This window comes from Panthera pardus, unplaced genomic scaffold, assembly GCF_024362965.1.
Source record: "Panthera pardus isolate Hobbes unplaced genomic scaffold, ASM2436296v1 HiC_scaffold_17, whole genome shotgun sequence".
Lineage (NCBI taxonomy): Eukaryota > Metazoa > Chordata > Mammalia > Carnivora > Felidae > Panthera > Panthera pardus.
In genome coordinates, this window is record NW_026526732.1 from 100362322 (window position 1) to 100388311 (window position 25990).

Here is a 25990-nt window from a genome sequence, read left to right on the forward strand (position 1 = left end):
ACCACTTGCTGAAGAGACCATCTTTATTCCATTAAATATTCTTTCCTGCTTTGTCAAAGATTAGTTGGCCATCCATTTGTGGGTCCATTTCTGGGTTCTCTGTCCAGTCCCATTGATCTGAGTGTCTGTTTTTGTACCAGTAGCATACCGTCTTGATGATTACAGTTTTGGAATACAGTTTGAAATCTGGGATTGTGATGCCTCCTGCTTTGGTTTTCTTTTTCAAGATTGCTTTGGCTATTCAGGGTCTTTTCTGGTTTCGTACAAATTTTAGGATTGTTTGTTCTAGCTCTGTGAAGAATGCTGGTGTTATTTTGATAGGGATTGCATTGAATATGTAGATTGCTTTGGGTAGTATTGACATTTTAACAATATTTTTTCTTTCTATCCAGGAGCATGGTATCTTTTTCCATTTTTTTGTGTGTGTCCTCTGCAATTTCTTTCATAAGGTTTCTATAGTTTTCAATGCATGGATTTTTCACCTCTTTGGTTAGATTTATTCCTAGGGTATTTTATGGGTTTTGGTGCAATTGTAAATGGAATCAATTCCTTGATTTCTCTTTCTGTTGCTTCATTGTTGGTGTATAGGAATGCAACCAATTTCTGTGGATTGATTTTATATCCTGTGACTGCTCAATTCATGGATCAGTTCCAGCAGTTTTTTGGTGGAATCTTTTAGGTTTTCCACCTAGAGTATCATATCATCTGCAAAGAACAAAAGTTTGACCTCCTCCTGCTCAATTTGGATGTCTTTTATTTCTTTGTGTTGTCTGATTGCTGAGGCTAAGACTTCCAATACTATGTTGAGTAACAGTGGCGAGAGTGGACATCCCTGTCTTGTTCCTGATCTTAGCGGGAAAGCTCTCAGTTTTTTCCCATTGAAGATGATATTAGTATTGGATCTTTCATATATGGCTTTTATGTTCTCAAGGTATGATCCTTCTATTCCTACTTTCTTGAGAAATTTTTGTCAAGAAAGGATGCCGTATTTTGTCAAATGCTTTCTCTGCATCTATTGGGAGGATCATGTGGTTCTTGTCCTTTCTTTTACTGATGTGATGAATCACATTGACTGTTTTGTGGATATTGAACCAGCCCTGCATCCCAGGTATAAATCCCACTTAGTCGTGGTGAATAATTTTTTCATGTATTGTTGGATACAGTTGGTTAATATCTTGTTGAGACTCTTTGCGTCCATGTTCATCAGGGAAATCGGTTATAGTTCTCCTTTTTAGTGGGGTCTCTGGTTTTGGAATCAAGGTAATGCTGGCTTCATAGAAAGAGTTTGGAAGTTTTCCTTCCATTTCTATTTTTTGGTACAGATTCAAGAGAATGAGAGTTAACTCTTCTTTAAATGTTTGGTAGAATTCCCCTGAAAGCCATCTGGCCCTGGACTCTTGTTTTTTGGAAGATTTTTTATTACTTTAATTCGATTTCTTTACCGGTTATGGGTCTGTTCAAGTTTTGTATTTCTTCCTGTTTCAGTTTTGGTAGTTTATATGTTTCTAGGAATTTTTCCATTTCTTCAAGATTGCCCATTTTATTGGCATGTAATTGCTCATAATATTCTCTTATTATTGTTTTTATTTCTGCTGTATTGGTTGTGATCTCTTCTCTTTCATTCTTGATTTTATGTATTTGGGTCATTTCCTTTTTCTTTTTGATCAAACTGCTTAGGGGTTTATCAATTTTGTTAATTCTTTCAAAGAACCAGGTTCTGGTTCCATTGATCTGTTCTGGTTTTTTTGGTTTCAATAGCATTGATTTCTGCTCTAATCTTATTTCCTGTCTTCTGCTGGTTTGGGGTTTTATTTGCTGTTCTTTTTCCAGTTCTTTAAGGTATAAGGCTCAGTTGTGTATCTGAGACCTTTCTTCCTTCATTAGAAAAGCCTGGATTGCTATATACTTTCCTCTTATGACCGCCTTTGCTGCATCCCAGAGGTGACACATTGAAGTTTTTAAGCTTTGTATAGTAATGTGTGTGTGTGTGTGTGTATGGCTTTTGCTGCCCATGCTTTTGGTATCATATCTAAGAAATCATTGCCAAATCCAATGGCATTAAGTTTTTCCTGTGTTCTAGGAGTCCTATAATTTGGGGTCTTACATTTACACCTTTAACCCATTTTGAGTTAATGTTTGTATATGGTGGAAGAGAAGGGTCCAATTTCATTCTTTTGCATGTGGACAGTTTTCCTAGCACTATTTATTGGAGTGGTTGCCTTTTCCCTATTGGGTGGTCTTGGGGGAAATCATGTGTCCACATACATGAGGGTTTATTTCTGAGACCTCTATTCTATTTTATAGGTCTATATTGGCACAGTTGACTTTAAGAAAGAAAAATGATTTGGGTGTGCCTAACCTAATCACATGAGCCATTTAAGAGCAAAGAGTTTTCTCTGGCTGGTCACATGGCCAAAGCAACATGAGAAAGATTTGACAAAGGTATGTTGCTGAGATGGAGGAGGACATGTGGCTAGGACCAGAGAAGCTAACAACTTCAAGGAAATAAACTCTGCTAACAATCTAAATAAGCTTGGAAGTGGATTTTTCCCTAGGTGAACTTCCTGATGATAATACAGCCATCCAACATCTTGATTACAGACTTAGGATACCCTGAACAGAGAATCCAGTAAAAACATGCCATACTCTGACACACAGAAACAGTGAGATAGTAAATTTTTTATTTTGAACTAAGTTTATTTTTTGTTACAAAGCAATAGAAAACGAATTAAGCCATTCTAATTCCTAGGGGCCATTTGTCCACTGGAGTCCATGGTTCCTTTGTACTTACCAAAGTATACTGACTAGACATTGTTTATTTTTTATTTTTCTTCTTTTATTTGCTTATCTTTAGAGAGGAATTTTAATTAATCTATGTAAGTTTGTAAATAGAAAATACACACATACACGGTTCACAAATCAAAATATACAAGATACATAGTAAAAACTCTTCCTGTCACTCTTATTCTTCATTGGCCCCATTCTTACCTCCCAACCCTCTCCCCAGGGAACCACATAAGCTTTTAGTTTCTCAATATTCTTCCTGAGTTATTTCAAGTGCATATATGTGACAAAGACTGCTAATTACTTCTAATATCAATTCTCTTCTTCTTAAATAGTATTAGAATTTTGAGTATATGGCTGTCAGAAATAAAAACTGTATTTCCCAGGCTACTTACAGCTAGGTATGACAAGCAGGGATATAAACAGATGGGCTATGTGGCAGGTTCCAGGAACTTTCCCTGGTGTAGGTTCTCTGCTCCTTCTTCTCCTTCTCCAACCTATTGCTGGAAAGTGGATGCATCCACTGACTAAGGGCAAGGCCATACCATAAAGGTGAGGGGCTCGTGGTCTAGAAGGAAACTGTCTCCCTGGGTGTGTCAGGCAATAGAGCCCATCTCAGTTCTAGACTACCTTCACCCAGTTATTTACAGAGAAATCATCTTTTTTTTTTTTTTTAAGTCACAGTTCTCTTTGGCAATTATCTCTTGTACTGTATTCATCCAAAAAAATCCACATATAAGTAGACCTACACAGTTCAAACCCATGTTATTCAAGGGTCAACTGTACAATATCTAAGAAAATATGAAGACACATTCTCCCTAACCCGAGTTTTACTAAATAAATAAATAAATAAATAAATAAATAAATAAAGCAAGCATTATATAGCTCTTTTGCTTCTTTGATTCAAGATGTCTTTTAGGTCTTTCCATTTTGTATTGTCAGGGATGGCAAGAAGTATATGGCACACTATCAACAGGTAATCAAAAGAAAAATAGCAAGGTCATTTTTAAAAATCCCAGTAATATTTATGACAATTTGGGCAATGTTAGGTGAAACCAATAAGGAAGAGAGAACCACAGTGGGAAGCCACTAGTCTCCTCAGGCCTGAAAAGGTAAGTAGATGGATTGGTTATCAGAACCCAGAAAGACCAGTTGCTGCAGGAAAGGGTGACCCAATAGGAGTGTGGCTTTTTTTTTTTTTTAATGTTTATTTATTTTTGAGAGACAGAGAGACAGAGCATGAGCGGGGGAGGGGCAGAGAGAGAGGGAGACACAGAATCCGAAGCAGGCTCCAGGCTCTGAGCTGTCAGTCCAGAGCCCAACACGGGGCTCGAGCTCACGGACTGTGAGATCATGACCTGAGCTGAAGTCGGACGCTTAACCAACTGAGCCACCCAGTCACCCCGATAGGACTGTGGCTTTTGATAGAAAAAGATAGCCACTGCCAACATTTACCTCAGCAGAAAGGAAGCCCAAAGAATATTCTAATCTCTTTCTTCCCATCCTTCAAATTTCTGTTGGTGCTTCCCTTTGGCTGAACCCAACTAAAAGCCAGAAAACAAGAGGTTGGTTGATGCAATTCATAAATGTCAACCTCTTTCAGCCCAGAGCAATATGGAGAAAGGTGAAGATATTTATCTAAATATTTATCTATTTATCTAAAGAAAATATCCAGCATTGTCCACTCATGTTACTTCTCAGAACCTAATTTGTCCTTTGTCCAGATGAAAAATGTGTCCTCAAAACAGGAAATATACAAAGTCGCATCAGCTACCACACCATCATAGGGTACTATCATTCAGTCATATTTCTTTTTTTTTTTTTAATGTTTATTCATTTTTGAGAGACAGAGAACACACGTGGGGGTGGGGCAGAGAGAGAGAGAGACACAGAATCTGAAGCAGGCTCCAGGCTCTGAGCTGTCAGCACAGAGCCCAACGTGGGGCTCAAACCTATCAACTGCGAGATCATGACCAGAGCAGAAGTCAGACGCTTAAATGAATTAGCTACCCAGGCGCCCCCTTCAGTCATATTTCAAAATCATTAAACTTTAGCCATTACACTGCTCTTCATTTAAATTAGTAGGGGGATCTACAAACTCAATGCAATTCCTATCAAAATGTCAATTGTCTTTTTTGTGGAATTGGACACACTGATCCTAAAATTCATATGGAAATGCAAAGGACCCGAGGAAGGAAAACACGTGTGCTCGCGCGCGCGCGCACACACACACACACACTGAGAATAAATAGCTAACTTAGAAGACTCACATTTCCTGATTTTATTTAGTTTTTTCAATGTTTATTTATTTTTGAGAGAGAGAGAGAGAGAGACTGAGCGCAAGCAGGGAAGGGGCAGAGAGAGGGGGAGACACAGAATCTGAAGTAGGCTTCAGCTGAGCTGTCAGCACAGAGCCTGATGTAGGGCTTGAACTCACGAACTGCGAGATCATGACCTTAGCTGAAGTTGGACACTTGACCGACTGAGCCACCCAGGTGCCCCCACATTTCCTGATTTTAAAACTTACTACAAAGCAACAATAAGACTCTGTGCTACTCAGATAAGGGTAGAGCTATAGATCAATGGCATAGATTGAGCCCAGAAATAAACCCATATGTTTATATTCTACTGGTTTTCAACAAAGGTACCAAGACCTTTGAATTGGGAAAGAATTGCCTTTTCAACATATGGTCCTGGGACAACTAGGTATCTACGTGGAAAAAATGAATTTGGACTCCTAACTCACACCATATACAACAACTCAAAGGGTGCTTGGGAAGCTCAGTTGGTTAAGCGTCCAACTTCGGCTTAGGTCATGATCTCCCAATTCATGAGTTTGAGCCCCGCATCAGGCTCTCTGCTGTCAGCACAGAGCCCACTTTGGATCCTCTGTCTCTCTCTCTCTCTCTGCTCCTCCCCCACTCATACTCTCTTCTCTCTCAAAAATAAACATTAAAAAAAAAACCTTACTCAAAATGGAACCAAGACCTAAACATGAGAACTAAAACTATAAAATCTTAGAAGAAAGCATTGGCATAAATCTCTGTGACTTTGGAGTAGGCATCAGTTTCTTAGAATAACACCAAAAGCACAAGCAACCAAAGAAAAAATAAACTGAACTTCATCAAAATTTAAAACTTTTGTGTGTCAAAAGTCACCATAAACAAAGTGGAAAGGCAACAGAGAGAATGGGGAGACAAAATTTATAAATCACATATCCGAGAGGGTCTATCTAGAATACATAGAGCCCTAATGATGCAACAGCAAAAAGACAAATAACTCCATTAAAAAGTGGGCAAAGGATTTGAATAGACAGTTCTCCAAAGAAGATATACAAATGGTCAATAGCACATTAAAAAAAATGCTTAACATTAGTCATTAGAGAAATTCAAATCAAAGCCAGAATGAGTTAGCACTTCATACCTGCTGAGATAGTTATAATAAAATAAATAAACAAGAATTGACAAGTATGTGGAGAAAATTGAACTCTTATACGTTACTGGTATAAATATAAAATTGTGTAGGACTGTGGAAAACAGTTTGGAAGTTCATCAAAAGGTCAAACAAAGAATTACTATATCCCAGCTATTTCTCTCCTACGTATATAACCAAAAAAAACCAAAAAACAAAAAACCAAAAAAACATACATCCACACAAAAACATGTACATGAATGTTTATAGCAGCATTATTCATAATGGCTAAAAAGTAGAAACAATTCTAATATCCATCAATAGATAAACTAATAAACAAAATGTGGTATATCCATGCCATGGACTATTCAGCCATAAAAGAGGAATGAGGTACTGATATATGCTACAACACAGATGAACCTGAAAGTATTATTCTAAGTAAAGTAAGGCAGACACAAAAGACCATATATTGTATGATTCACTTTATATTAAATGTCCAGAATAGGCAACCTTGAGCATTGAGCATTCAAAATCTGTTGACAGCCAGATCACCTGGGTGAGGGGAAATCCCTGATGCTAAGGACATATTGTGCAATGTCCTGTTAGCAAGGCACTCTGCTGAGAGAGACTAACTGACATGCACCGTAAAGATCATTTTGTCCCGCAATTACTGAGAAACTCCTCTGTAATGCGTGAATTTGGCGAATGTTCACATGGGTCAAAAATATTTTCCCATTCTGTGCCCGTTCAGTCTCCATACCTCTCCCCCACCATATTTCTTTGTCCTGTCCTTTCCTGTCTTGTTCTTTCCCCAATAAGAAGATCACTGCATTAGTTACTGCCTGTCAATTAGGATTGATCCATACATCAGGCCATTTCTCCTTTCATGCAAAGTGGACAACCAAATGTCCATCGGATGACCTATCCATTGGGGAAACTTCCCTTCACCACACTTTTTGGGCCACCTCTAAGTAAGGCTGAAATTCAGTGGCCATCTGCATTTTCTGGTGCCAGTACAACATATAGGCCCATAAGTAAAGCAGGCCTGTGCCTTTTCCTTATGTTAACTATTTATAGGGAATCCCCATGTTGCCTCTAGTATAAGTTGAATAAGATATAGCAACACATCATCCCAGGCACCAGGGGAGTCTGAGCTGCCTGATCATGCAGCTTACTTGTGCCTGCCAGATCTCCTCAGCCTGGTCTTGGGTATTCCGTTTCCATGTAATGTTGGAACGCTGCTGCATGTGTCCAAGTTTATGATTTTGTGGGTCAGAAAATATCCATATCATGATGGGTCCTTCAGGACAGAGTTGATTTGTATGCCATAATCAGACATTCATTCAGTCATTACCAGGACCTAGTAATAATTCAGGAGCTGCTTTTCAAAGAGGGAACAGTTTGTCAGGAGAAGAGAACATGATCTTATTCTGAAATCCCAGGAGTCCGGGTGGTGCTTCTTTTACTGGGTCTTACCAGAGGCTCCATCAAGCATCTCTGTCTGCCATAGACACATTCAAGGGCACTGGGTCTGCCAGATTATAAGTGGCAGAGCATTTTGTACCACTGCCTTGACTTGCTAGAGTCTTTTCATTGGGCATCACCCACAATTGACCCAGGATATGGATCAGAGCATCATGCCCAAACGTAGTATACATTGCCTCCAAAATCAGAAGAGGCCTACCAAGCATTGTGCCTCTTTCTTCATGGTACAAGGATTAAAGTGAAGCAACTTCTCTCTCCTTTCAGGGGGGCTATCCAAACATGCCCAAGTTTCCTGGATTTCCATAGAAACATCCCCCACCATGGTCAAAACCCTTTCTGTGTTTATTTCCCATCCTCTGGCATGCATACTTTTTACCATGGCAAGTAGGGTCCTGGTTACTTCTCACTCATCAGGTCCAGTTAATATAACTTTATTAATACAGAAGAGTATGCCACTCTGTGAGATATCCAGATGATTAAGCTCCCACTGGACTATGTTATAACAAAAATAGAGTTGACATAGTCCTTAGGTAAAATAGTAAAGATATTAATCTCTCTGCTTCATAAAGGCAAACTGCTTTTGTTACCTTTGCTGATAGCAGTGACCAGAAAAGTCTATGGTAAATCAATAGCAGAACACTAGTAAAGGGCTGTGCTTATTTGTGCCAGTAAGATGCTATATCCAGATCCTTAGCTAAGCTTGACACTAGTCCAGAATAAATTTGAAACAATCTACATTGTTCAAGACCGTCCAGTTTTTGCATTGTCCAAACAGGTGAGTTAAATGGAGACAGGACAGGAATTACCCATTCTAAGTCTTTGAGTAATCACTAAAGTCTGTAATTCCCCCAGAGATGTGGTGTTGCTTTTTGTTTAGCATTTTGGGTTGGAGGTCAGATGGGGGCAGTACCAGGGGCTTCTATTTAACTACCTAATGCCACTTCATGGGTCAGGGAGCCAATATGAGGGTTAGTCAATTTGCAGAGTCTATCTGTTATCACTCTACCCCTGGCACAAGGGAAATGAGCACAGATGGGTCCAGGAGCCCACTGGATCCACTTTGCCATGGGCTTGGAACAAGACTTTATCTATTACCTAAACTCTGTAAGTCCTTTCTCTATAGAGGGACCTATAATGGCATTTTGGTTCTCCAGAAATTAGTATCATATTTGAGCCAGTATCTGGTAAGTCCAGGGAGGTCTGGGTATATATATTTTATTGTATCATATAGCCACAGGTAAATGACTACAGGTTCCTCCAAGGAAGGTTTGTGGCCACACTACAGAGTCCTTCTTTAATAGGTCTTACCTCTTCCTCAATCAACGGGCTCCACACCAGTGCACTGTCTTATATATGGAAACTGAACACACTAGGTCAGATTTCTGCCCACCTTCCGTAGAATTCTTTCTGCTTATCAGGTCAAGCTACTACTTCAAGCAACCTTAGAAGTCTATCCATTTCATTCCTAAGAGCCCTACGATCAAGTAGCGACCAATCACAGACCCCTACAGATCAAAATCTCTGATTCCCACTCAGAAGCCCTCATGGCTTATTGTAGTAATGCATTCCTTGTCCCTTGCTGTCACTTGGCCTCCACCACTCCAGGATTCCATTATTCCCATTGAAACCCAACTGCAGCATCTCCTTCCCTCACCTCCAGGCTAGAGAGAATAGCCACCACAGGACTTCTCAAAGATGCTGGTGCTCTTTTCACTAACAATGTATTTTCTAATGTCTTAGGAAATGAACATCCATCCTTCAAACCTTCTATGGTATAGGATTAGCAGGTGGCATAGCAATTTGCACATAAACAATAATTTGAAACATTTCTCTCCTCCTAAGCCTTTGGACCTCTCTTTGTACAGTGTTTCAGGGGATTTACAACACATCATTGTCAGTGTTTGTATGTCAACACTAACTCTAGACCTCAGTAAAACATCCCCACATACCAACATGGGGTGGTGAAGTCCCCCTGAGCTACCTCTATCGCTAGGCTTGGGTGGGGAACAATATTGACAGAACTGTGCCAAATAGGAGCTGTGGCCTTTGGGAGAGGAGCACTGTCATTGCCAATCTGAGGCCTAGGGGAGAGACAGCCAAGGAACTAACTCCTGTTGGTGTTTCCCCCTCGCCTTAACCGAAGGAAGCCAGAAAGCAGTGGAGCCCAATTGATTCATTCCATAAAGGGTAGCCTTCCAAGGAATAAAACAGGGCAGAGAAGGTAAACAGTGAATTTGGAGAAGAAAACAAACAATATCTAGTATACAGGTCAGTGTATAAAAATTTATTTTTAATGACTGCATAATATTTCTTTATATAACTATACCAGTGAGTTATATGTAACAGTCCTCTGCTGTTGGATATTTAGGTTGCTTCCAACCTTGTGATTGTAAACAATACCATTATCAATACTATACTGCAATGAATAACCTTACACATATGATATTTTTATGATAGAACATAACAAATTTACATTCTAAGTATGCAATTCAATAGCATTAAATACATTAGCATATTACTGTGCCAACACCATCACCACAATCCATCTCCAGACTGTTTCATCATCCCAAACTGAAACTCTGTACCCATTTAACAATAACTCCGCATTTATCCCTCCTGACCAGGCCCTAGCAACCACTATTCTACTTTCTGTCTTTATGTATTTGACTACTCTAAGTACCTCATATAAATGGGAGCATATAATATTTGTCCTTTTTTTCTGGGTTCTTTCACCTAGCCATTTATTTATAAGCTACTTATGGCTTATTTCACCTATTTCACTGAGACAAAGTTCATCCATATTGTAGCTATATCAGAATTTCATTCTTTTTTATGGCTGACCAACATTAATATATTTTCCATATATATTCCATATATAACTGATCCAAGGATAAATTCACTTGTAATATTTATGTCTATTGCTGAATTGCACACTCCCTCACAACCCAGTGAAGGGCTTGTAGCAATTTCTACTCCTACCAACAATCTATAAGAGTATCTAATTCCTATATCCTTGCCAACACAGTAAGTTGACTTTAGATATTTGCCAACTGGATAAATAGAAGAAAAAAAGATAAAACGATGGTATTACAAATCTCTTATTGTAAGTTGAGGATTGTATGTTTTAGGTAGGAAATAGGGACACTTTCAAATAGTAAATATTTATTAAATATTAAAGAATACTCAAAGGAAATTAGAAAAGGGCAATAAATATTTTTAAAATTCATCTTAGAGAGTAAAGATCTTATTTGTATTATAGCCACCTGGCACCCATTTGCAGGATGCCTTGATATTTGTATACTCCATCCCAAAAGGACTAGCACAGCTCACAAGGTCTCTTTATTTTGGACCCGGACTTTCTATTTGAGAGCCTAGCATCAGGTGGCAGGTGCCTTCTTGGTGGCCACCACCAGGGTCCCTCTTTTTGATGACTACCTTTCTAAGGGAGAGAGGCTGCTGCTCATTCCTAAGGTTCTCTGTCTTGGGTTAGGTTTCTGGTCTGAAAAGTACACCATGATCAGGTAATGGATACCAGAGGTGACACTGGCCTTCATGTGATAGAGTTGGCAGTAATATCTGTGATCCCACTGATCGCCAAGGTGATACTACTGATCTAGTTGTTATCAGCTTTCTCATGGAGGCTCACCAATCTTTCTAAAGCTGTGCAAAGACACTAACCCAGAGGCATGGGCTTAACAGGGTAACCATGTCTTAAAAAGTATCAGAGATAACCCTGATAGAAAAGTAATTTCCTAACTAGTGTGTCCCAAACTTGTTTAATAAAAATCATTTAGGACGTCTGTTGACAGGTGAGTGGTAAATGGCAGAGCCAGGACTCCATGATTTCAAAGCCCTGCTCTTACACACTCCTTACACACAAATACTAATTATATACATTTGGGCAGGTCACTTAACAGCTTCATTTACATAGGACCTTATGGTTTATGAAACAATTTCACACCATTATTTAATTCTTACAACCCTATGAAGTTGATAAAATTACCCCCATTTTATAGATGCTCAGAAAAGTCAAGTGAATGGCTAAGGCAGGAGTCACACATTCAAATGCCTCTAGAGACCAGGCAGTTTCATCCATTTTTTCAATGACTGATTCATTCATTTATCTCTCTAGTAAGCATTTACTCATTCATCAGTTTAAGAAGTATTTATGGAATATCGATGACAAAGGATTTAGCAGTGAATTGTATAAAATCCTTGCCTTCGTGGAGGTCACACATTCTGTGAGGAAAGACCAACAGTAAGCTCATAAAGAACAAATTAATAACACAATTTTGGATTATCATATGTACTATGAAAGCAATAAAACAGGCCTTTTGAATGGGGGTGGGAGGCACTTTTCCCAGGATTGTCTGCTATGATAGCCACTACCTTCCATGTGTCTACTGAGCTTTTGAAATATGGCTAGAGAACATTGAGATAAAATACACACTGGATTTCAAAGACTTAGTACAAAAAAATATAAAATATCAAATATCCTGATCATAATTTTTATGTTGATTACAAGTTGAAATGGTATTTTAGTCATATTGGATAAAATAAATTATTAAAATCAATTTCACTTGGTTTTGTTTTTAATGTAAAATTACATATGTGGGTCACATTTGTGACTCCCACCATATGTTCTTTGAATGGTGCTGATCCAGATTGACCTGTCAGAAGCAGAGATCTCAGAGATGAGAGAGTTCACCATGAGAAGATCTGAGAGAGGTAGTTCCCCAGGAAGAGGAAACTGTGGGTGGAAACTCACCTAAGGCGGACTGTGACTCTTGACCTTGGAAAACAGCAGAGAGTGGTAGAACCTACAGAGAACAAGAGTATTTCCCACCCAAATCATTTAAATCCAAAATGTTTAAACATCACAAAGACAAAGAAGTGAGTGCCCGAATTATTTTCTGTCTTGCTCAACCTGCCTTTAGATCATACTGCTCCCACCCTTAAAATGAGTAAATGTGCTGGTCAGGGTCACAGGGAAAGCCAGATCAGCCGCATCAATTCAACCAGCTCGGCTAGGCAGCAGTCAGCCCTGCCAAACCTCCTGCAAATCCGATCACTCAGCCAGAAAATACTAGGAGAATTTTTCTTCTCATTCCAAATCCTGTGTTCTTTCCACTTAGCCTGTTTGGGGCAACAGGTCCCTTTGAGAATCTGCTGATAACTATGGGCCAAATCCCCCTCCGTTACCCCCACCACGATATGCCCACATTAATACTGCGTATCATTTAAGGGGCTCAGAAGTCCTTTTCCAAAGCCTATCCATGAACCTCAGATTAAGCTCTGCAGTATAGATATCTGGCTCCTTTCTATGCACCAAACTATAACATGGAGATAAAATCAGTTTCCTTTACATCACTGAAATACTGTCAGGATCAAATAAGATGATGTTAGTGAAGTCACTGTCTGAATATACAGTATTACTGGTACATTTGGCTAGGATTTAAGGGCCTATAATGGTAGTGCTAAAGCCTTGAATGGATTTTTTTAACTGAAGACCTAATTACAGATTTACCAAGAAAGGGAAGAGGCCAAGTAATTTTCAAGTGATATAAATTTGGGGGAATCTATTTTAGATCTGTGTTTCTCATTGCTGCCTGTATCTTAGAATCACTAAGAGAATTTTTTTTAATTTTGATGAGGGCACCTGGGTGGCCCAGTCATTAAGTACCTAACGGTGAAGTCATGATCTCACAGCTCAGTTCATGAGTTCCACATCAGGTGAGCTTGTGCCCCGCTTCGGGTGAGCCACACTTCTCTCTCTCTCTCACTCTCCCCCTCCTGGGATTCTCTCTCTCTCTGCCACTCACTCACTTTTGCCCTCTGTCTCACAAAATAAATACACATACACACTCATCTATTCATTCTGATGAAATAGCCCAACCCCTCAGAAGGGAATAAGTTATATGTAAAAAATTTGCATTCTGACCCAGCAATACTTCTAGGACTCAATTTCAAAGATGTGATGGTAAATTTTGAAAAGGAGGCAAGGATAAAATTATCCATTGCTGCACTATTTCCAATAGCAAAAGCCTAGAAACAACCCAGTTGTACAGAGAAGAAGGATTAACATGCTTAAGACTGAACCCCTGCAGGCTAGTTTTCTAGAAAAGCATTGGGCCTCCTGTGAATCTCCCTGGAAATCTTTGGGGCCCTGTGCTTCAGTTGATCAATTCTTGTCTGCTTAGATCCCCGCACCCTCCTCATTCTGATGATGCCAGGGCCAGGGCTGGAACACAATCCTCAACACTTTTGTGGAAAATCCTGCCATCAGGAAGCCACCTCAAAGAGCTGTGGATCCCAGTGCCCTGATCATCATGGGAGGGCTGGTGATTCTTGCAACCTGAAAACTGATTAGCAGGATCAGACCAGAAACTAGGAGACACCTCACTGTATTGCAATGGCATCCAGTCATGTTGACAAGGGAGGGGTCAGTGCTTCCTCCATCTTTGAGCTTAAATGCCCCATATCACAAGAAAGGGAATCTGGGATTCAGATCAGCATAAAAGGACAAGGAGACACCAATCCTATGTCTGTGAGTTTTTCCTAGTGAATACTGTGCTAACAGGCCTGATATGCACACTACTTGACCATTTGCCCATTTTTACACTCAGCTAGTACAATGAGCTGAGCATCTGGCCAGCCAGTCACTATGACTTCCTGGAAAATAGTCAATAGATCAGGAATCAAAGTCCAACTATGGGGATAGGACAAATCTCCTTTGGGTAGCATGGCTTGCTATTGGGATGATTAGTCACTAATTGCTTGTGGGAATCTCATGGAACCTCAGCAACAGGAGACCCAGTGGGTAAGACCTCCTGGAATAGAATTTCTTTGTTAGTATAAGCTGGCAAGAGAGTTTCCAAGGAAGGGGTGGGCAGCTCCATTGAATGAAGACTGAACCAGCACTGATACTAGTACCTTTCTGGAATCACTGAAGAATGTTCACCTTATACCTAACCACTTAGTACCTAAGATGGAGAGGAGTTGGAAAAGGCACAGATCACTCTCAAGACTGGCCCAAGGAGGATCCAAAAATTACACTCCCTCCCTTTTGAATATAACTAGTAAAATCGGCAAGGTGAAACAGAAGAAACTGACTTTGTACTTTACCTACTTCCATTATTCCACTGGGAATTGCAAATGGTGATAGTCTAATTCGTTTAATCCTTTTTCATTTATTAGAATTTTTCCATAAAGAACTTCCCTTCATCTACTTTTTGTACATCTTGAGGTACCATACAGGAAAGGCATGAAAATTCCAGGCTTGTTTTCTTTATTTCCTGCCCCCAGATCCAGGCTATATATTTCTCCAAAAACAGTTTTGGTGTTTAGTGAGAAATTATATTTACAGACCATAATATGGCTTACCGGTTCTCATTGCTTCTAAGCTGGTTATTTTTTTTATATGCCTGTTTTGTAAACAGAGTTAGGACATATGCATTTTTTCAAAGGAGAAAATATATTAGGATTTTATTCTGACCTTTCCAATTCAAATTTAGGGTTAAAAAGATTTTATAAACCTATCTTGTTTTATGTTTTCATCTCCTGAAAACTTAGTTCTTTATGATACTAGCATCATTATCAATTTTTTCTATCTTACCTCCCAAGATATACCCACTGATCACAAAGAGAAAAGGCAACCAGACCTGACATGCTTACTGACATGAAACAATAGGAAATACGTATTTCATCGCCTAAGAAATATCTTTGCTAAAAATTCCAACCTGAATGTGAAGTAGATCTAATTATTGATTTTCAGAAAATACAGCAAACCAAGCAACATAAGACCAAATAGATGGAGTCAGCAAAAGTCAAAACGAAAAGAGTTTGGGAAGATGATAGTGTAGGAGGATCCTGAGCTCACCTTGTCCCTCTCTCCGCCCCCAACACACCAACACACACCAACACACACACACACACACACACACACACACACACACACACACACATCAAGATAACAGCAACATCGATGCAACTAACTCAGAAAATGATCTGAGGACTGGCAGAACAGACCTCCCACGGCTAATCATAAAGAAAAGGCTGCATCAGAAAGGGTAGGAAGGGTGCAGACACAATCAGGAACCAAACCCCCAGTGAGACTAACAACTAACAAGAAGGACATCCCAAGCACAGAGAAGTAAGAGCATCAGAGCCCACCAGAAACTGGCGACCCACACTGGGAAGACCAGTCTTCATAACATCCGGCTGTGAAAAACAGCGGGGCTTAACCCAAGAGCTTTAGAAATCAGCTAACTCTGAGAGCTTTTTAAAAACAGTAAGCTTAGCACTGGGAGAGCTAGAGGCTGACGGGAAACTGTATCCCTGCCCTTAGAAAGCCAGCAAACTAAGTAACTCAGACTGAGACACAGCACAGAAGCAGCAGTTTGAAGAGTGCTTGGGGTAAACGTGAGTGAGATTTACTGACTAATCTTAATGCTGGAGGGGTGGGGACCTTTAAGAGATTTCTCCTGGGACTCAGTGATGAACAGAGCTGGCGGCCTCCATTTCTCTTCCCCTCCCTTAGGCTAGATAGGACACTTGTTGGAGCCAGAGCTGCAGTTCCCATCTACCCTGCTAGCACCATGGGTCTTCCATACCCACAGAGCCCTGCTGACGGCCCACTCAACCCTCCCACCTTGGCAAGGTGCCCTTCCAAAGCTGCTCCTACCTTCTCACACCTTGCAGACAGCCCCTGCAAGGCCCACACCACTCAAAAGTGACTCCTGCACTGGGAAGAGGGGAAGATAACCCCAGACTCCTGCATGCCTGAAGTTCCAGCAGCTCAGCCTCTTAGCTGGCTGTGCAGGGAACAAGCCCTGCCCTCCAGTGCACCTACAGCCATAGCAGATAGGCTAAATGCAGACAGCTAGGCTGACTGCTGGCCCCAACCACCACCAATTCCACGGTGGCCTCAGAGAGCCCTTGCAACAGTGTAGGGACCAAACCCCACCCAATGTACTCAGACCAGATCATTGCAGCTGGCTAGGCTAAAGGCAAACGGGGCTAAGCCACAACAGAAGGATGCCTACAGCCTACACAGGGGACACTCCTGGAGCACCACGTGCTGTTGACCTAGGAGGGGATGGTACTATATGGCATCACAGGACCTCTTCTATATAAGGCCACTACTTTCAAAAGTAGAAGATATAGCTGTAACTATTACATCCCTAATACATAGAAACAAACACAGAGAGTTAAACAAAATGAGGAGACACAAAAATATGTCCCACATGAAAGAACAAAACAAAATCACAGTCTAGAGTTACATGGAGTTAAGCAATATACTTGATAAAGAATTCAAGGTTATATCATAAAAATATTCACTGGACTTGAGTAAGAGTGAGAGAACACACTGAGAACTTCAATAGATATATATATAGATCTATATAGATATATATAGATCTATATATAGATATATATAGGATCGGGGCCAACATGGCAGAGAAGTAGGGGGATCCCTATGTCCTGCATCTCTCAAACAAAGAAGTGTAGAAGCCAAAGGACTTTGAACACAAGAGCATGGGAGGAAAGGAGACTGAAACTACTAGGAAGAAAATGGGAAAGCTGGAAAAAAGATAGGTGGGTAATTGCAGACTGGGGGAGATAAAAAAAAAAAAAAGGCCTCAGGCACAGAGGGGAGGGACCCCCTTCTGCGGAGAGACAAAGGGCAAAGAAAGAGCAGCTAGGGAAGTGCAGGACCATAGCTGTACAGGAGAAAGACCTCAGAATGAGACTGAGAGGGATAAGATCTCTAACTCCGGGGCTTTCTTCTGACTGGAGCCAGCTCCCTGTTGGCGCACCTGGGGAAGAGAGGAGCCAGCCTTGGGTGCAGTGGTAGGTCAGGGGCTCAGTCCACAGCTGAGCTCCAGGGATTCCCTCCCTGGAGCGCTGCGCAATAGCACGGAACCTGCCTGCGTCTGCCACCCCCGGGCGCAGTGGCCGGGCGGAGGGCTCAGTCTGCAAGAGGAAAAGCCTGCCGTTTCCTTGGAGTACTGTGGGAAAAGACAAAGCCTGCCTGCATCCACCACCCCGGGGGCTCGAGGTGGCTAGGGCGACAGCTCTCAGTCCACACTAGGAGAAGGCTGTCCTCCCTGAAGTGCCGCGGCAAAGACAAAGCCAGCCAGGACCACATATTGCTGCCCTGAGAGGTGCTTCCCCAGCACCAGAATGCATGGAGCGGGACTTTGAATCCTAGCCAAGCACAGGGTCAGGGGTGTTGGTAGAGTGAGAAGGACCGCCCCATCTGCACTCGAGGCACAGTGAGGACAACTCAAACTGAGTCCACTGGTCTGGCTCTGTGGAGAAGAGACTAGGGGAACACCATTACCCCCAACACCGCCGCCGCCACCACCACCACCACCACCACAGCAGGGCCTCAGGGATCACTCCCGGGGCCCATAGTGGAGGTGGGTCCAGAAAATGCCAAACCACACCCCTTTGCACTGGGTACCTGTGTATCCACCAGAGCGGCACAGACCCTGTGGACAGCTACTACCCATAAGCGCTGAAGCATTGCCTGGATTAACTCTAGGTCAATTCTGGATACAAAGATATATTCTCACTCCCCCCTTTTCTCCCCCTTATCTCTTCCTTCCCCTAGGCTGGTTACGCTGGTTATTGGTCTGTCTAAACAGGCATATTAAATCCATTGTTTTGATACATGTTCTACACCTCCGCCTTTACACTCCTTTCTCTCTCTCTCTGGAATAATCAAGCCGTATGGTTTCTCTGTCTGGGTAACTTTATCTTTGTTTCGTTTTTCCCACCTCCTTCTTTTTTAAAAAAAAAAAAAAATTTTTTTAATGTTTATTTATTTTTGAGACAGAGCATGAACGGGGGAGGGTCAGAGAGAGAGGGAGACACAGAATCTGAAACAGGCTCCAGGCTCTGAGCTGTCAGCACAGAGCCCGACGCGGGGCTTGAACTCACGGACCGCGAGATCATGACCTGAGCCGAAGTCGGCTGCCTAACCTACTGAGCCACCCAGGTGCCCCTCCCACCTCCTTCTTTATTTTCCTTTCTCTCTCTCTAGATTAAGCCTTTTAGTCTCTCTGCCTCATCAACGTTTATTCCCACCATCCTCCACTTCTATCATTTCTCTCTTTGCATGTGGTCTTCCATCAGCACCGCCTCCACCCTCGTCTACTTGTAGTCGGTGTTTTCGGGTTTTTTGTTTTTAGTCTTCAGGTTTTTGTTTTTATTCGTTTGTTTGTGTTATTTGTTTGCGTGTTTGCATGTTTTTGTCTCCTGTTTGTCTGTTTTCCTTTACAGGGCTACTCCAAGGAACAAATCAAAGCACACCTGGTGGAGGGTACAAAATATTACTATGAGTACGGTAATAAAATAACCAAAGTCACAACAACAGAGAACGAGTAACAATCCCCAAAAAAACGCCTCCTGAAGGGCCAGGCCCTGGACAGTGTATGACACCCCTTTAATATAGCAGTGCTCAAGGTGCAGAGCACACAAGCTTTTAAAATGCATAAGGGACAGAAAACTAGCCAAAATGATGAAATGGAAGAATTCTATTCAAAAGAAACTTTAGGAAGTAGCAACAGCTAATGAATTGATCAAAACCAATGTAAGCAATATAACGGAACAAGAATTTAGAATGATAGTCATAAAATTAATTGCTGGGCTTGAAAAAAGCATAGAGGACAGCAGAGACTCTATTGCTACAGAGATCAAAGGACTAAAAAATAGTCATGAGGAACTAAAAAATGCTATAAATGAGGTGCAAAATAAAATGGAGGCGGCCATAGCATGGATTGAAGAGGCAGAGGAGAGAATAGATGAATTACAAGTAAAATTGTGGAAAAAGAGGAAGCTGACAAAAAACGAGAGATAAAAAAATCCAGGAGTATGAGAGGAGAATTAGAGAACTAAGTGATGCGCTCAAACGGAACAATATCCATATCATAGGAATTCTAGAAGAAGAAGAGAGAGAGAAAGGGGCTGAAAGTGTACTTGAATAAATCATAGCTGAGACTTCTCCGATCTGGGGAAGGAAACAGGCATTGAAATCCAAGAGGCACAGAGAACTCCCTTCAGAGGTAACTTGAATCAATCTTCTGCACGACATATCGTAGTGAAACTGGCAAAATACAAGGATAAAGAGAGAATTTTAAAGGCAGGTAGGGATAAAAGGACCCTAACATACAAAGATAGACACATAAGGGTAGTAGCAGACCTATCTACTGAAACTTGGCAGGCCAGAAAGGAATGGCAGGAAATCTTCAATGTGATGAACAGAAAAAAATATGCAGTCGAGAATCCTTTATCCAGCAAGTCTGTCATTCAGAATAGAAGGAGAGAGAAATGTTTTCCAAAACAAACAAAAACTTAAGGAATTCATCACCACTAAACCAGCCCTACAAGAGATCCTAAGGGTGACTCTGTGAGTGAAATTTGCAAGGACCACAAAGTACCAGAGACACCACTACAAGCATGAAACCTACAGTCATCACAATGACTCTAAACCCTATCTTTCTATAATAACACTGAATGTAAATGGACTAAATGCTCCAACCAAAAGACACAGGGTATCAGAATGGATAAAAAAACAAGACCCAACTATTTGCTGTCTACAAGAGACTCCTTTTAGACCTGAGGACACCTTCAGATTGAAAGTGAGGGGATGGAGAACTATTTATCATGCTAGTGAAAGTCAAAAGAAAGCTGGAGTAGCCATACTTATATCAGACAAACTAGACTTTAAAGTCTGTAACAAGAGATGAAGAATGGCATTATATCATAATTACAGGGTCTATCCATCAGGAAGAGCTAACAATTATAAATGTCTATGTGCCGAATACAGGAGCCCCCAAATATATAAAATAATTAATCACAAACATAAGCAACCTTATTGGTAGGAGTGTGGTAATTGCAGGGGACTTTAATAATCCACTTACAACAATGGATAGATCATCTAGACACAGGATCAATAAAGAAACAAGGACCCTGAATGATACATTGGATCAGATGGACTTGACAGATATATTTAGAACTCTGCATCCCAAAGCAACAGAATGTACTTTCTTCTCGAGTGCACATGGAACATTCTCCAAGATAGAGCACATACTGGGTCACAAAACAGCCCTTCTAAGTATAAAAGAATTGAGATCATACCATGCACACTTTCAGACCACAATGCTATGAAACTTAAAATCAACCACAGGAAAAAGTCTGGAAAATCTCCAAAAGAATGGAGGTTAAAGAACACCCTACTAAAGAATGAATGGGTCAACCAGACAATTAGAGAAGAAATTAAAAAATATATGGAAACCAACGAAAATGAAAATACAACAATCCAGACGCTTTTGGATGCAGCGAAGGCAGTCCTGAGAGGAAAATACATTGTGATCCAGGCCTATCTCAAGAAACAAGAAAAATCCCAAATACAAAATCTAACAGCACACCTAAAGGAAATAGAAGCAGAACAGCAAAGACACCCCAAACCCATCAGAAGAAGAGAAATAATAAAGATCAGAGCAGAAATAAACAATATAGAATCTAAAAAAACTGTAGAGCAGATCAATGAAACCAAGAGTTGGTTTTTTGAAAACATAAACAAAATTGATAAACCTCTAGCCAGGCTTCTCAAAAAGAAAAGGGAGAAAACCCAAATAGATAAAATCACGAATGAAAATGAAATTATTACAACCAATCCCTCATAAATACAAGCAATTATCAGGGAATACTATGAAAAACTATATGCCAACAAAACGGACAACCTGGAAGAAATGGACAAATTCCAAAGCAGGCACACACTTCCAAAACTCAAATAGGAAGAAATAGAAAATTTGAACCGACCTATAACCAGTGAAGAAATTGAATCAGTTATCAAAAATCTCTCAACAAATGAGAGTCCAGGACCAAATGGCTTCCCTGGGGAATTCTACCAGATGTTTAAAGCAGAGATAATACCTATCCTTCTCAAGCTATTCCAAAAAATAGAAAGGGAAGGAAAACTTCCAGACTCATTCTATGAAGCCAGTATTACTTTGATTCCCAAACCAGACAGAGACCCAGAAACAAAAGAGAACTACAGGCCAATATATCTGATGAACATGGATGCAAAAATTCTCAACAAGATACTAGCAAATCAATCAACAGCATGATCAAGTGGGATTCATTCCTGAGCTGCAGGGCTGGTTCAACAATCGCAAATCAATCGATGTGATATATCACATTAATAAAAGAAAAGATAAGAACCATATGATCCTGTCAATCCATGCAGAAAAAGCATTTGACAAAATTCAGCATCCTTTCTTAATAAAAACCCTCAAGAAAGTTGGATGGAAGGAACATACTTAAACATCATAAAAGCCATTTATGAAAAGCCCACATCTAATATCATCCTCAATGAGGAAAAACTGAGAGCTTTCCCCTGAGATCACGAACAAAACAGGAATGTCCACTCTCATCACTGATGTTTAACATAGTGTTGGAAGTTCTAGCATCAGCAATCAGACAACAAAAGGAAATCAAAGGCATCAAAATTGGCAAAGATGTAGTCAAGCTTTCACTTTTTGCAGATGACCTGATATTATACATGGAAAATCCGACAGACTCCACCAAAAGTCTGCTAGAACTGATACATGAATTCAGCAAAGTTGCAGGATACAAATCAATGTACAGAAATCAGTTGCATTCTTATACACTAATAATGAAGCAACAGAAAGACAAAGAAACTGATCCCATTCACAATTGCACCAAGAAGCATAAAATTCCTAGGAATAAATCTAACCAAAGATTTACAAGATCTGTATGCTGAAAACTATAGAAAGCTTATGAAGGAAATTGAAGAAGATACAAAGAAATGGAAAAACATTCCATGCTCATGGATTAGAAGAATAAATATTGTCAAAATGTCAATACTACCCAAAGCAATCTGCACATTTAATGCAATCCCAATCAAAATTGCATCAGCATTCTTCTCAAAGCTAGAACAAGCAATCCTAAAATTTGTATGGAACCACAAAAGACACTGAATAGCCAAAGTAATATTGAAGAAGAAAACCAAAGCGGGAGGCATCACAATCCCAGACTTTAGCCTCTACTACAAAGCTGTAATCATCAAGACAGCATGGTATTGGCACAAAAACAGACACATAGACCAATGGAATAGAATAGAGAACCCAAAACTGGACCCACAAATGTAGGGCAAACTAATCTTTGACAAAGCAGGAAAGAATATCCAATGGAAAAAAGACAGTCTCTTTAACAAATGGTGCTGGGAGAACTGGACAGCAACATGCAGAAGAATGAAACTAGACCACTTTCTTACACCATTCACAAAAATAAACTCAAAATGGATGAAGGCCCTGAATGTGAGACAAGAAATCATTCAAAACCCTAGAGGAGAAAGCAGGAAAAGACCTCTCTGACCTCAGCCACAGCAATTTCTTACTTGACACATCTCCAAAGGTAAGGGAATTAAAAGCAAAAAATGAACTATTGGGACCTCATGAAGATAAAAAGCTTCTGCGCTGCAAAGGAAACCATCAACAAAACTAAAAGGCAACTGACGGAATGGGAAAAGATATTTGCAAATGACATATTGGACAAAGGGTTAGTATCCAAAATCTATAGAGAACTCACCAAACTCCACACCCAAAAAAACAAATAATTCAGTGAAGAAATGGGCAGAAGACATGAATAGACACTTCTCTAAAGAAGACATACAGATGGCCAACAGGCACATGAAAAGATGCTCAACGTCACTCCTCATCAGGGAAATACAAATAAAAACCGCACTCAGATCTCACCTTATGCCAGTCAGGGTGGCTAAAATAAACAAATCAGGAGACTATAGATGCTGGAGAGGATGTGGAGAAACAGGAACCCTTTTGCATTGTTGGTGGGAATGCAACTGGTGCAGCCGCTCTGGAAAACAGTATGAAGGTTCTTCAAAAATTAAAAATAGATCTACCCTATGACCCAGCAATAGCACTGCTAGGAATTTTCCCAAGGGATACAGGAGTGCATAGGGGCACTTGTACCCCAATGTTTATAGTAGCACTTTCAACAATAGCCAAATTATGGAAAGAGCCTAAATGTCCAACAACTGATGAATGGATAAAGAAGTTGTGGTTTATATATATAATGGAATACTACTTGGCAATGAGAAAGAATGAAATCTGGCCATTTGTAGCAACTTGGATGGAACTGGAGAGTGTTATGCTAAGTGAAATAAGTCATACAGAGAAAGACAGATACCATATGTTTTCACTCTTATGCAGATCCTGAGAAACTTAACAGAAGGCCATGGGGGAGGGGAAAGAAAAAAAAAAAGAGAGGGAGGGAGCCAAACCATAAGAGACTCTTAAAAACAGAATAAGCGGAGGGTTGATGGGGAGTGGGAGGGAGGGGAGGGTGGGTGATGGGCATTGAGGAGGGCACCTGTTGGGATGAGCACTGGGTGTTGTATGGAAACCAATTTGACAATAACTTTCATATTAAAAAAATTTAAAAAAATACACATTTTGGTAAATTTAGAATTTTCCCTTAGTATCTTAATAAACCAATATATTGTCAACACCACAGTCATTTGAAAATAAAACACACCCCATAAACATTAAAAAAAAGAGAGATAAAAAATATATATAAAGAAAGAACCAGAGAAGAACTCAGTAACTAAAATTTAAAAAAAAAAATACACTAGAGGGAATCAAGAGCAGATTAGATGGACAGAAGAACAAATCAGTGATCTGGAAGACAGGGTAAAGGAAAGCAACCAAGCTGAACAGCAAAAAGTAAAAAGAGTAATAAAAACTGGTAATAGGTTAAGAAAACTCAGCAATATCATCAAACACAGTAACATTTGCATTATAGGAATCCCAGAAGAAGAAGACAGAGAGAAAGGAACAGAAAGCATATTTAAAGAAATAATAGCTGAAACTTCCATAATCTGGGGAAAGAGACATCCAGGTTCAGGAATCACAGAGATCTCCAAACAAGATGAACCCAATAAGTCCACACCAAGACACATGATAATCAAAATGGCAAAAGTGGTGATAAAGAGAGCATTTAAAGAGCAGGAAGAGAAAACAGATACATACAAAGGAGCCCCCATAAAGTTATCAGATGATTTTTCAGCAGAAAATTTGCAGGCCAAAGGGAGTAGCATGATATATTCAGAGTGTTGAAATGTAAAAATCTACTACCAAGAATACTCTACACAGCAAGATGATCATTCAGAATTGAAGCAGAAAGAGAGTCCCAAACAAAAAAAGTTAAAGGAGTTTATCACTACTAAACCAACCTTGTAATAAATGTTAGGGGGAATTCTTTAAGTGTAAAAAAAAATAAAATGCCATAAGGAGAAGGACATTATGAAAGGATAAAAATTCGCTGGTAAAAGTAAACATATAACAAAGGAAGTAGATTAATCACTTATAAGTCATTCATGGAGGTTAAAACACAAATGTAGTAAAATCAATTATCTATAAAAAATAGTCAAGGGGTATGCCAATAAAAAAGTAAAAAGTGACATTATATACATAAAATATGAGGGGTAAAATTTAGAGATTTTATTTATTTTTTGATAGAGAGAGGGGGGAGAGAGGGAAGGGGGGGAGAGAGGGAAGGGGGGAGAGAGGGAAGGAGGGGGGAGAGAGGGAAGGAGGGGGGAGAGAGGGAAGGAGGGGGGAGAGAGGGAAGGAGGGGGGGAGAGGGGCAGAGGGAGACAGAGAGAAACCTCAAGCAGGCTCCAGGCTCAGCATGGAGCCCAATGTGGAGCTCAATCCCATGACCCTGGGATCATGACCTGAGCAAAATCAAGAGTAGGACAACCACCAACTGAGCCACCCAGGCACCCCAAATTTAGAGCCTTGAGAATATGCTTCAGCTTAAGCAACCATCAACTTAATGTGAACTGCTATACACATAAGATGTTATGTATGAACCCGATCGTAACCATAAATTAAAAATCTATAATAGATACACAAAAAATAAAAAGAAAGAAAACCAAGCATAACACTAAAGATAGCCATTAAACCACAAGGGAAGAGAGCAAAAGAGGAAGAGAGAACTACAAAAGCAACCATCAACAACTAGCAAATGGCAGTAAGTACATACATATCAATAATGATTTTAAATGTAAATTAACTAAATGCTCCATTCAAAAGATATAGAATGATGGAATGTATGAAAAAACAGAACCCATCTATATGGTGTGTTCAAGAGACTCACTACAGACCTAAAGAGACATACAGACTACTAGAGAAGGGATGGAAGTAGAAAAAAAAAAAAACTGGGGTACCAATCCTTAGATGAAATACACTTTAAAACA